The 12,856-nt window shown below is 40.4% G+C and overlaps 2 non-coding genes across 2 annotated transcripts; both read right to left on the reverse strand.

Moving 5' to 3' along the window:
- Positions 1-10,760: 10,760 nt before the first annotated feature.
- LOC114818644 (small nucleolar RNA SNORD65) lies at positions 10,761-10,833 on the reverse strand. Its single transcript, XR_003766229.1, has one exon. It is a non-coding gene; the product is annotated as a small nucleolar RNA SNORD65 (small nucleolar RNA).
- An 830-nt stretch (positions 10,834-11,663) lies between these two features.
- Positions 11,664-11,738, reverse strand: LOC114818643 (small nucleolar RNA SNORD49). The gene has a single exon (XR_003766228.1). It is a non-coding gene; the product is annotated as a small nucleolar RNA SNORD49 (small nucleolar RNA).
- Between the last annotated feature and the right edge of the window lie 1,118 nt (positions 11,739-12,856).

Raw genomic sequence — 12,856 nt, forward strand, 5'->3', positions numbered from 1 at the left:
CACAGGACAGGTATTTAGGGAGACAGTGCCAGCTTTTTATATCAAAAGTGCTTAAGCCCATTGCTCAATTACTCCTGATCGATGTGGAATTGGAGGTACTTTGTTTATAGCCCCTTCTGGCAGTTTTGGGCTTGCATTTTCTATCTTCTCTTCTGTAAATATGCAGAGAAAATAGTTGTTTTTACCTCTGGCTTAGTTTATCATTTTACATAACATCAAAGACCTCATTAATAGAGTCAGAAAAGATGCAACCTGTTCACCACCAACTTTAATTATTTGTGCAGATGTCTAAATTAATTCCCCAGGTTTTCTGCCTCCTAATAGCTTATTGATTCCGTGGCTTCCGTGCCATCTCTCATTCTTCTCTGCTATTTTATTAATTCAATCTGAGGAGAAAATAAACCTGTGGAGCCTACATAGCATCTTTCAAGAAAGGTTTGCTTAGCTGCATCTGGTGGGTTGCGCTGAGCAGTTGCCAGCATGGCTCTTTAGTTACCCTGTTGTACACTGCATCCCTCTGTGAACTGTTAGTGGAAGCAAAAATAAGAGTTTTGAGGTTTACAAAAGAAAAGCATAGGGCCACTGCTTTCTGCTGTACCAAGAACAGGAGAAAAATCAATATATAACTCACTGAAGATTTGGCCCATGCATTTATCACTGTTTTTTTCTAGCTGAGGCTGCTCTATTTCTGGCTCTTTCCATGGTTCACCGTGTTACCTGTCAGCCGTGTCCTTCCCCAGGGGATACCAGAGCTCCCCTTGGTTTGTGCAAGCCTTTGCAGAAGTGCTCTGTGATTAGGATTTTGCATTGCAAACAGCAGCTGAAGGCTTCCACCACCAGCAGGACCCACAACAGACAAGCTAAACACAATGTGAAAATTGCATCTAAATAAATGATTACATCTCAAAGTGCCTTATTACAGGCATACCTGTTCTACAGGTGTAAACTCCTGGAATAGATTCACAGAGACTGAGAGATATATGGAAAGCTACAAGAAATTATATGGAAAATAATAATAATAAAAAAAAACAAACAAAAAAAGGAAGGTACATTCAATATAACAAATATGGAAAATCCACCTGCATCACCACAGGAATGAGCTTCCTCTTTTCTCTTTGCAGCTGCCTCTTCTCTCGCTACTACCTCCAGGTAAGACCTGCAATTCCAGCTTGCCTTATAAAAATTAAATGTAAGGCAGTAAAAAAAAAAAAATCAATCTCTGAGCACCATGTGCATCATGCTCTGCTAACCTGCCTCTTACTAAACTCTGGTTGAATCCTGCACATAGAAATGCAGGCAGAGAAACTCAGAGGCTGTCAGATTTTTCAAACACACAAAATAAAAGGCATCTGCTTCAGACTGCGTGCCTTTACACATCGCTTTCCAATAGGAGGAGAACTTCACTTTTGTTTTATTTCATCTTCTTCACTGTACAAACCTGCTTGTTAAATTATGAATTTAAAAGCTTAAGTATTTCTCCAACCGCTCTGGGAGAAGCTGTGCTTTCTTGCAAGCTCAGAGCTCCACTCCACCACATGCACTGGAAACACAGAGCTGCAGGCTAAAATGCAAAATTTTGCCTTTCTTTGTGTCCTTCACGTGCCTCCCTTTGCCATGAAAGCCTGCCAACTATGTTCAGGTTCTTTGCAAGAGATTGAAAGAAAAAGATAATCAGGCAAATTTTAAGGGGGGAGATTTTCAAAAGAACAAAGCACTTACTTCTCCCTTCCAAGCAGCTGAAGAGAGAGGCTTTGCAAGCACATTTAAAGCCAACTGGGTGATACATATTTTCCCAACAACTGGCAAAAGTTACTGTAAAAATCACTCCATTGTTCAGCCAGGAAAAAAAATAAAACAAAACAAAAAAAAACCCCAAACCACCACAAAGCAGCAGAATAGCTTAAAGCATTACAACACTGGGGAGGTACGAGCTGGATTTCACCAACACTCATTTTTCGAGCGTAGGTCCAAACCTCAGCTCACATCAGCGGTACGTCAGGCCCGTGCGGTACATCGCTGGCACGGGAAGATGTTTGCAATGTGCTAAATGAAGCAAGTTCCCAGCGTCACTGAGAGAAAACCCAACTTCCCATCTCTGAGGGAGTTAAACTCAATGTCTTACACATCTCGCTGCTGAAACTCCTCGTTCTAGCTCATCAACCTGAGTGGATATTGCTTCTTTAAGCAATAGTACCCTAATTAGGAAGTGGTAGAAGGCAAAAGCTATTTTCCTCACACCCACGCAACACGAAGTACACAGGCACAATGGAACTGCAGCTTTAATTTAGGTTGTGCTTTTCAAATAAACTATATCTTGCAGGCAGACCATAGCAGCTCGGGTTTGCATGTCAGCAAAACTACCCACCTGATGGGCAAACTCTGCTCCAACTCCACGAGTGCCACACAAGTCTCATTTAAGTTAGTCCCACACAAATTCAACACAGCTCATGTGAAAGGCAATTAAATGGCATTCTCTGATGATAACTGACAACAGAAGTCAAACAACTGGTGATACCTGCTATTAAATAAGCTCCAGACCAAATAATACCATGTAGGCACAACAAAACACTGCCCATGCTGTACAACTCATGTATTTAAGCACCCAGAGCTCTCCATTATCTTGTCCTTATTTTAATGTGTCCTTCCAAATAATTGAATTTCCCACCCCCCCTTTCCCTCCAATCCCACCAAAACTTCTTCCAGAGTAAGTCACACCTTATACAGCGATCCTCCCACTGCAGCTGTGTGCAGCTTCCCAGGGGAGAGCTCAGCCAGACTCCAACACGAACAGCCTCCTCTAGAAATCCCTCTGTGCACCAGGAGCAGCATTTTCCCATGACCACAGATTATTCCCTTCTCTCTCCCTCCTTAATTTCTAGAAAAATCTGAAGGAAGTGATTAGACACCAGCTTCTCTAGAAAATCATAATTTTTCCTACCTGCTTTAATTTCCTGTTCTAGTGGATATAGATACCACCTTGTCATCTTCTTGCAAGTATGACCTTCTGCTTGCTAGTCTACAACTTCAAAGGCTTCTTGCTTAATTGTCCATCAGAAACACAGCTTTTCCTCCTCACCTATCTCCAAAACCACCCAGCACTACCCAGAAGTCTGCTGCTTTATCCTTGGAGCTTGCCACCATGCGAGCAGCAGGAGAAATCAGAGAAGTACAGTATTATTTTTATGAAAGTATTGGATTCTGCTAAGGAAAGAAAGAAAGAAAGAAAGAAAGTAAAAGAATATCAGAAACCCTTGCTCTGTGCCTGAGCTATCCTTCTCAAGGGAGTGTTGGGTGGGAGGTGGCTGTTTAAAACAAAATGGAGGTAAAGAGCCTCACCTGGGGCCCCAACGAGCACCAGCTGTTTAATCAATAAGGGCAGCGAATGTCCTGACCTCATTCAAGCCAAGCCCTGCATCAACTGGTGAGCAGCCTTGAGGCTTTTAATGAGATTATTCAAGGTCTTAACATGGAACAACCCAGATTGGGCCACCCCTTCTTGCAATGACCTGCAGACCTCGCTTTTTAACAGGTGATCACGTTTTCAGAGGCTGTAGGGGAGGAACCAAGGAAATTGCCAGACTGATTGGATGCAATTTTAATGCCTCAGATCAGGAATAAGACCTGCCTGTGAAGGATGAACCTACAGGCTTTGATGAAAAAGTCTCCAGAGCATCTGATAGTGTAAATCTTACTTTGTATTTACAGTTCTGCATAAATATCCTCTCTGAACTGACAAAAAAATCCACGCCCACAGTGACTGGGCTCCTGAACATGCTTTTCAGAGGTGCTAAGGAGGGGAAAAAAGTTTCCCCAAGTACAGTTTAACTTGACTGCTGCTTTCTACTTTATATGTTTCCTCTAACTTCCACAAACTCTAATTTCCTCTGTGTACTTTATATATCTTTTGCAGTATCCCATCTGCAAACTCAGTAACCTTAACCTGCTGCTCCCTTAATGAGAGAAGTTTCCCTGGAAGCAGAACTGCCTTCTCCACCTCTCTCTGTACCAAAAACTCACTCCAAAGACACAAGCCAACGAGCTTTCATACAACCACCAGAGAAACTGACTCCAGGTATCACACCAGATCTTCAAACAATTTTGGTGTCACTGCTGTTACCCTGGTCCTGTTCTCCTCCCCAAAACCCTTCTTTTTCCTCAGCTTTTAGCCTCTGAGCTGCTGATACGCTGCCAAGTGACACAGCATTGCTGTCATCTCCAAAGACTTTTTTGAAGCTTAAAAGCAGTAGCTTTGAAATGCCTTCTCCTTGATGTGGTCTCCTGTTTCAGACTACCAAACAGCCTGGTGCTGACACAAAAGCTTTATGTTGCCTCTTAAAAACACAGAACATCTTCCTCCCCCAGTACAGAAGTGTACAGGCTGGTTTAGAGATGACTGGATACATATTAAATCAAATTCAAAGTGCACATGCCTTGGTACAGCGTCTTTGCCTTACCTGCTGAAATCACTGTGCATTTCAAAGCTCCCAGTTCACACCTTGCTTTGAAACAATTCTCATCCCCTTCACAGCAGGTATCCTACATATTTCACAACCCAAGGAGCACTCAGCACAAAGAATTTATTATTTACTGTTACGGTTGATGGTAATAAATATCTGATTTGACACAGTTAAGTAAAATTGCTTTATCCAACAGCTGACTAAATTTGCCTTCCCTTTTCTCCCGCACCCCAGCAAGGCTCTGATCTCCAGTTTCCTCACCTGTAATGAGGAGGTAACATGGCTTCATAGGAATGCTGGCAGACCATTTCAAGATTATCTGATGGAGGCACAAGAGATGTAAAACATATTATCAGGCATTTCATCTGCTGTTGTTGTGAGCCACATTAAACAACTGGACATAGACCTGAACACCAGTTTGCATTTGCTGTCAGATAAAAGCTCTGATAACTGAATGACTAGAGGAAGTATTCTGTACCATTAGTATCCTGACCCAGGTATTTATTAATAAAGGTTAAGCTGTTCAGGAAAATTTATTATCTAGGTGAAAAGCTTGGACTTAGCTAGGAAGTTTGTCTCTGAACATGCTATCAAACCTATGCTACCGTTCAGTTAGTAAGAGCACCCAATAGAAATGATCAAATGCAGTTAGCACGCATACAGAATACAAGAAAAACAAAGGCAACCAAACCTGAATGAACTATCCTCCTATTGGAACTGGAAAAGTGCAAGGAAGTAATTAAAAAAATCTAGAAAACATATTAAAATGATAAAAAAAATTCCAAGGACAGCCCACTAGAAAGCCATAGGCAGCACTAGGGATACAGATCATTGTTTCATTTGTTTAGAGTTCACACTGCAGCTGTGCTGTGCAATTATTTTACCACAAACCATTACAAATAAAAAAACCTGTTATAAAAAAAATAAAAACCTAAGTATTGACTTGCAAAAACAGGAGTCTAGCAAATAAAAGCATGTACAGGAAAGGTCTTAATTACTGGAGATGAAACTTTTAACATTTCAAGTTGATTAAAACAGCAGGGATTTCAAACTCATTCTCTACCGTATACACAATTTTCTCATTTGTATTTTGTTCTGGTTTTCCAGTTCCACACACAGGTGCTGGGCTGCGAGGTGTTTATTGACTTCAGCTGAGCTGAAGCTCACAACCTACCGCCAAGGAGACACAGCAGGGCTTTGCTGCACAAGTCAGAGGCTTTAGCAAGCAGCCAGGCTTGCAAGTCCCAAGGCTGCCTGCAATTGAGTGAAAGGTAATAAAGGGCAAATAGTTCTTCATCTAATATTTTTATTTTTACTAAAGAAAACTAAATTTTAACTCCTTTGGCTCTTTATCACATTGTTTAGTGACTTGTGTCACTGCTTAGACCACAAATGCTTCAGGGCTGGGACCACGGATGCAAAGGGCTTGCACAGTGTCAAAGAAAACAGAGGCTCAGCCTTTGCTGGTCCCACACTAAAAACCATTATTAACAGCTAATTAAGGGGTGACATTTTCACTCTGCGGGGGATTCTCTACATGTTAATGAAAGTTGCAAATCTTATTAGACAACCAAGAAGGAACCAGCAGTAAACCCATGTTTGCCAAAACAAGCATCTTCTACGACTGCAAAATCTTTCTCTACAATAAATGCTCTGAACTTGATCACTGCACCATCTTGTGGGCTCGAGCACCAGGAGGTAAAGCAGGGCAAGTGTTATTCTCCTCCTCCTGAATTAGAGCACAGGAACACAAAATGTTTACTGCTTTTTTAAATATGTCCTTGCAGGCTCTAAATCAAATTCCATCTGTTAAATTCTTACAATTTTGAGCAGTATCAGGATCAGCTCATAACATTTGGTCTAAAATTGATTTTAAGCATAAAATTGAGACACTAAATTACATGAACTGACAAAATAAGGTGTGTGTTTGTCCTACCAGACCACTAAATGATGCGTCGACCTTGTCTTTCTTTACAGGAAGACGTGAAATGTGATAAAGCTTTGGCAGCACAAAGTCAGTCAGGTGCTATGAACATCGATGAGTCCAAGCTCTGGGTGAGCATGAGGAAGGCCAAACACCCCCTGGCTATTTTGAGCCTCCACTCTGCTCAGAACAACTCAGAGTCTCTGCCTGGAGCATCTGAGAAATTATAACAGACAAAGCATTTGCTAATGCAGCAGTTGGAAGAAAACAAACCCATACATTTGCTTTGCATGACACTAATATCTCAGTCGTTCCTTGCTAGAAAACAGCAACTCCTGTGACAGTGCCTTGCTTCTTTCACTGATTTGACAGGAGGGAGAGAAGAGTTGAAAAATTAACTGCTCTTCCATCTGCCTTCAAGAGAAAAGGAGTAAAGTTTCACAATTTAGGATCTGTTTCATGCTTTAAAGGTAAAATATGCAGCCTATCCCTTCCTCCCTTCTCATTAAGTGCATACAGCCAGCTAAAACTGATTCAGCTGAAACAGCAGCTACCAAGCCAAGAAAGAACACATCTTTAGATTTTAGTTAATAGCTGTGATATATTAATTATAGTAATTTATGGCTTTGCATGAGTGATTATTTTAATGCTGATGTAGATGTAATTGGTTTATAATACTAAGAAAGAATGATGATAACCAGCATTTATATGAAATGCGAAGCTTGTAATTTACAAAAAGGAAACAGAGTACTCGCAAGGCAGCCATTTCCCCATGTGAAGTCTCTCCTCCTGGTGACACAAGCCACACCACACTTGCTTTCTTGTTCATCATTTTCATGCAACATTGGAAAGAAAAAGGGATGAAACCAGTGCTCTTGCCATGGCACATACAAAGAAACCATTTGCACAACACCCATTCCAATTCACTCTCCCTCAAACGTGCCATGGGATGAGCTGCCTGCAGTTTATGCCTCTCATCATCACACAAATTCTCTGGACAGAGGTTACGGGTCAGTCCCATCTGATCTTGTTTAGTGCTCCAGAGCCTGAGGATTTCAGCCTAGTTACTAAATGCATCTTCACATCACAGAAATGATTTTTGCAGTTGGCATAGTCTATACCATCTCAATAAAGAAAGACACAAATTGAAAGACTATTGCCCAGAGCAGCCGCTCTCCAGCAGGTCAGCAGTCGCAGCACGTATTTTGTGAGTATGTAGTCACTGTGTTTTCTCTCACAAATTAATTACTACACATTTCCATCTCTTACTGCTAAAAGCTGGCACTCAGCCATTCTCAGCTTCACTGCATAAGGCTTTTTTTTTTTTCCTTTCTGCTTTAATCCTCTCATCTATTTTAGATTTACCCATGGTTGATGGCTGTTATTAAGTGCCAGGGACTCCTGCCAACTGTTCTCTTAAACCTTTAGAAAATTCAAAATAATTGTTATTTTAAAATCAAGATTTTTTTTTTCTGTTGCTTATTCCCAGTTATTTACAACACCATAAAGTTGATGTGCTCTAAATGTAATCAAAACTGAATTATTTTATTTCCCCTCCCACCAAGCACTGTAAGATAAATAGTAAGATTATTTATGCTCCCATATAAGAGTGTAGTATTATGTTTGGGACACCTATTTTGTTCAAAAAGCATCATATTCTAATAGGAATAACACTTTTCCATTCATTCATCTTGGCAAAAACCAGCCTGCTAGAGGATCCCTGCTGAGGAACTCTGGTTTTGATGAAAACAATAAAGAAGTAACACTAAAATGAAACTCATTAATAGTTAACTATAATAGATACCACCAGTTTGTAGCCTCAATAAACCCAGACAAGCTGTTTCCTCTTTACTTAAGCATTCCCAGATCAACTCCTATTTTAATGAAGCAATTCTGATACATACTAGAAAGAACGAACAATTACAAAATCTTAAGTTGCAGCAAACCTATCTTGAGCAAATTAAACAGTATGTTAAAGAGTAAGGCAAAAATCTGCCAAGTTGTTTCTGTTTACTGAGGGCATGTGGCTACACTTACCTCCACGACTATTAATTGTGTACAGAGTCTCAGTAAAAAAAGTTTGCAGATTCCTGGTGCTTTTTCTGAAACCTTTAAAACCACTTTTACTTCCAATACATGTTGTACCAGGGGGATTGGAACTAGATGATCTTTAAGGTCCCTTCCAATCCAAACCATTCTATGATTCTATGATTGTACCACTGAAAAGATGTCTTCCATCAACATGTTCTAATACACAGGCTCTTAAGATCAGGCAAAAATAGTTTTGTTTCATTAAATACTCTGAAGAGAATGTAACTAATTTAAAATTTTAATTAAAAGAAACATTGGAGCAACCTGTTCTTCATCCTGCTCAAAATACACATCCAGATAAAAAGAAACAAATTAGTTCCAAACAAGTTTTGCATACTCCATTACCCAAGTTGAATGTTTATATTAAACCCCACACGTATCATAGCAATGTTCTCAGGAAAAATCCAGATTAATTTACCTGCACGTTATAGTATCAGACACTCTACTGCTTTTTTACATTTCTCTGAAAAACTTTAAACCTGTTCTTCCAGGATTAAAGTAAATAACTCAAGACTTTTTGATGACAAAACTGTGATTTCCCACAATTTGTACAGTTTACACCCCAAGCACAGATGTATGTACTAGTTCCACTCGTTTTCACAGCCATCAGGACTTGCTGGTGCTATTAGAGGGACAGGGATGCTGCATCTTCTTGCTTTCAGGGAATCACTCAGGAGGCAAAACCATCCAGAAAACACTCAGGTCTTTACCTAAATTACAGGGGGGGCAGTCCCTGGAGCCTTGCCTGTGACCCAGGACTGAAGTAACATCTATGTTCCGCTGCCACCACTGCTTTTTCCCTTGTCCCATCATGAAAATAAGCAAGCTCACACCACGACAGTTTTATGGACCACAAACCCCTGAGTAAAGCTATAACCTGCTTTTTATTTTATGGCAACCAAGAACCTTTCACCTGAATTACTACAGTACAAATATCACTCATCACAAACTACTGGTTTTGACTGGTTTGACTGCTGTCCTGAATGGCTGTTTCCTAGCCACACCCACTCCAGCAACATTTTCAAGTGTGTGAAAATGTCACCACTTTCAGAAGCAATGCCAAGAGTTTCTGCTTGCAGCTGTGCAGTTAACATTACCTCAGTTCTTGTTGGCACAGAAGGAGCAAGCACTCACAAGGTTATCAGTGGTTTACCTTTTTCAAAAAGCACACACTAAGGACAACTGTACTAAAACCTTTCACTTGGTGACACCAACTGGACAAAATGATCAGCAACATCAGCATTAAATCTGTCTCAGTGGACACACTCAATCGCTCTAGGTTTGATGAGACTTCTACATCCCACACCTCCTATAAATATAAAGAGCACTGAAGTGTTATAGCCTGACAGTTATACTGACATAATGAAGTGAATTGGAAAGTTCTGGCCTTGGATGCAGTTTTTCTCATTCAAGCACTTTCCATTTAAGTCTTGAAGATTCTCCCAAAACTTTGTGACCTCCTGTTTATCAATCTTCGCTGTAGGTCGATCTTAGAATAAGACACTATCACAAAAGCAGCCATTTCCACTCTTATTATCAAGAAGCTGCAGAGTCCGAGTCTCTTTCCCCTTTCTTCACATCTGGCAATTAATTTTAGATTTGCACATTGGGACCATTATTTAGAAGAAATGCAAAACATTAGCTAGAATGCTACTGCTGCAGGAACAGATTCTGCTGCCTCTGTAGTAGACTTGAAAAAATATTGAGGCAAAAATAATGAAGAAACAGCAAGCCTGGAACAAGCTACAGAAGTAGTTGCATTTGCTTTTCTTCCTGTATAAGTATTTTAAAGCCTAATCCCTCCAGTAATTACAGAAGCTGTATTAGTATCACTTGCTTGAACTGTTTAAAGCAAGTAAATTACCAAACACCAGATAGAATGCTTACACAACTAAAACCCATTTATATTATCTGAGGTAATTATACTGCAGAGTGTATACATCTCCTTTATCACATTATAGAAAATTATAGGAGTGCTCAGTATGTTCATTAAAAATGTGTTGCTAGTGGAAGGTCATTCCTTAATGCAGTAAAGTAACAAAACCAGACCCAGTTGGGTTTTTTTGAGAGAATTTTAATATATGTGTAATCAGAACCATAACTGTTACCATTTCTTAACATCTTAGTGCAGAAAATAGGGACGGTTTACAAACACTAGACCCCAAGCTCACGTGCATGTTTTATGGGATTCCTTCTTCCTCAGACATTTTCCGTACCTGTAATACAATGGCATGGATAAGTTAATGATTCAACACTAAATATTAACCCATTTGTAATGTAACAGATATCATCAGAAAACCTTTGCTCACCACCAGTCAATCTGCCGGTAATTCCAGCAATTTTTGGTTAGTTTCATCATATGATATCTTTAGGTAAATTGATACGTTTCTAGCAGAACTAAGACCATTATCCCTTTGCTTTACAGTGCTGTCAGCAAAACTGTAGTGCAGAAGACAGCTGCTCTTATATATTTACTGCCCATATTTCAGTCCAAGTTTTTTTTTTTTTGCCTAGAATTTCATTAATTACACTTTTAGAGTTAAGAATATACAGAAATAGAAACACTATCAACAAGAATGTTCTCAATTAGGTAACATTTCTGAGACTGTAGCCAAAAACTATCACCATGAACTAACAGCACGCTAAATATTAAACTTACCCAGAAGAATCTCCTGCTCTTGCTGTCTCACTGCCTTCCACACGGTTTGTGAAGAGCTGTAACATCAATTGGTAGATATTAGTAACAATATGACAGCTGAGACCTGCAAGCTATACTCTAAATACAGATACCAGGAAATAAGTATTACAGGGCTTTAAATTTTAAGGAAGAAAGGAGGGAAAGTAGATTTATGTAAGCTATAAAGCTGCCTCTTTAAGTTTTTGGCAGCCTATAAGCCTCATTTATTCTCCACTTAGATTCCACTTGGTGTAAAACTCTACATGGCCCAGTCAAATTCATCACTTACCTTCACATTAGGGCAATCTCCAAAGAGCACCCTGCTCCCAGTCCCAATTGTGTCATGTTTACCTGGAGAGACCAGGCTCTGCAGAGAAAGTGGAACAGATGGATGTGAAGCTATGTTAGATATCACGAGAACACTTTTAACAGAAAGTCAGTATAAATAAAAGTTGCCTGGCTACTTCTGGAAGACAAATTTCTAGAACTCAAACTCTGTGTGCACACAGCTGTATTTCAGATAAATAAGGAGGTTATCGTCAGTTCTCGCATCTGACGGCACTTCCTATTCAGGGTTATCATCATCAACAGCCAACAATTTTTGTATTTGATCACTTAAAACACAGTAATTGTTTCACCTTGAGCCAAAGTAGAAAATGTACAACTGTTGTTTAGAAAAGGCATTATCTCTTGTTAATTGAATGGCACAGAAAACTAGTTTTAATTCATTTTTATTTGCTTAACTTGCTTGAGGATGCAATTATTACAGGTTCTTTTCGATTAACAGTTCTGTATTTAACTGTTTTACATCATTAGCATATAAGTAAAGGCCTGGAACTTTCTCAACAACTTTGCCCAGTTTAGTACAAAATAAATGTTAACTTACTCTTTACTTCAAGACATCTTTCAGCTGTGGGAATAAAACCAAAAGAAGCATTACTAAAACACTCTTCAGCAGTCATTTTAGAAAATAATGAAGTAGGTTTAATGGGGGGACGACCAAACCCATTGAAATCAGAATCCCACCACCAATAGTCTGCTTGTAATTCCACTCATAATTTGTGCTGATATCACTTATCATCAAAATATTTATCAGACAGTTTTTAGGCGTCAACAATCTTCTCTAAACGCTTTTTAGTCAGCAAACTCAGACATCTCCCTTACACAGTTTGCCAAATGGCAATTTTTACACTGAAATTCCACGTACCAATGTAAAGGTTGTATGTTGACTGCACAGAAAGGGTCTGGCACATCGAACAACCAAAGAAGTGACCTGTTTGCTAAAAACAGTGCCATAAAAATAAAAATCCATAGAAGGCACACGAATACCGAGCACTAACCACACAAGTCTCCTCTCTGGGGAGCTCTGAGCTGGGCAGGACTCTGCCCCAGCAGCATGTCCTGCTGTGAGCAGCAAGGGACTAGCCCGAAGGCAGCCGGGAGGCTCATGAGGAGGCAACAACCGAAGGTGAACAGGCTCTGCCCTCTCACGCCGCTCGCCAAAGTCTCAGGCGGCCCAGAGCAGCCGTGCGGGCCGTTCCCTCAGGCACACAGCAAGGCCCCGGGGCTCCCAACCCAACCGAGTCCCTCTGAACTTACCCGGGAGCCGTTCCGGGTGCCCCAGCGCAGCTCCGGCCCTGTCCGCCCGGTGCCGCCTCCATGGCCGCGGCCTGTGGGGACACGGGGAGTCAGGCGCCACGCGCTCCG

This window comes from Antrostomus carolinensis, unplaced genomic scaffold (genome assembly GCF_000700745.2).
Source record: "Antrostomus carolinensis isolate BGI_N321 unplaced genomic scaffold, ASM70074v2 scaffold16300, whole genome shotgun sequence".
NCBI classification, from domain to species: domain Eukaryota; kingdom Metazoa; phylum Chordata; class Aves; order Caprimulgiformes; family Caprimulgidae; genus Antrostomus; species Antrostomus carolinensis.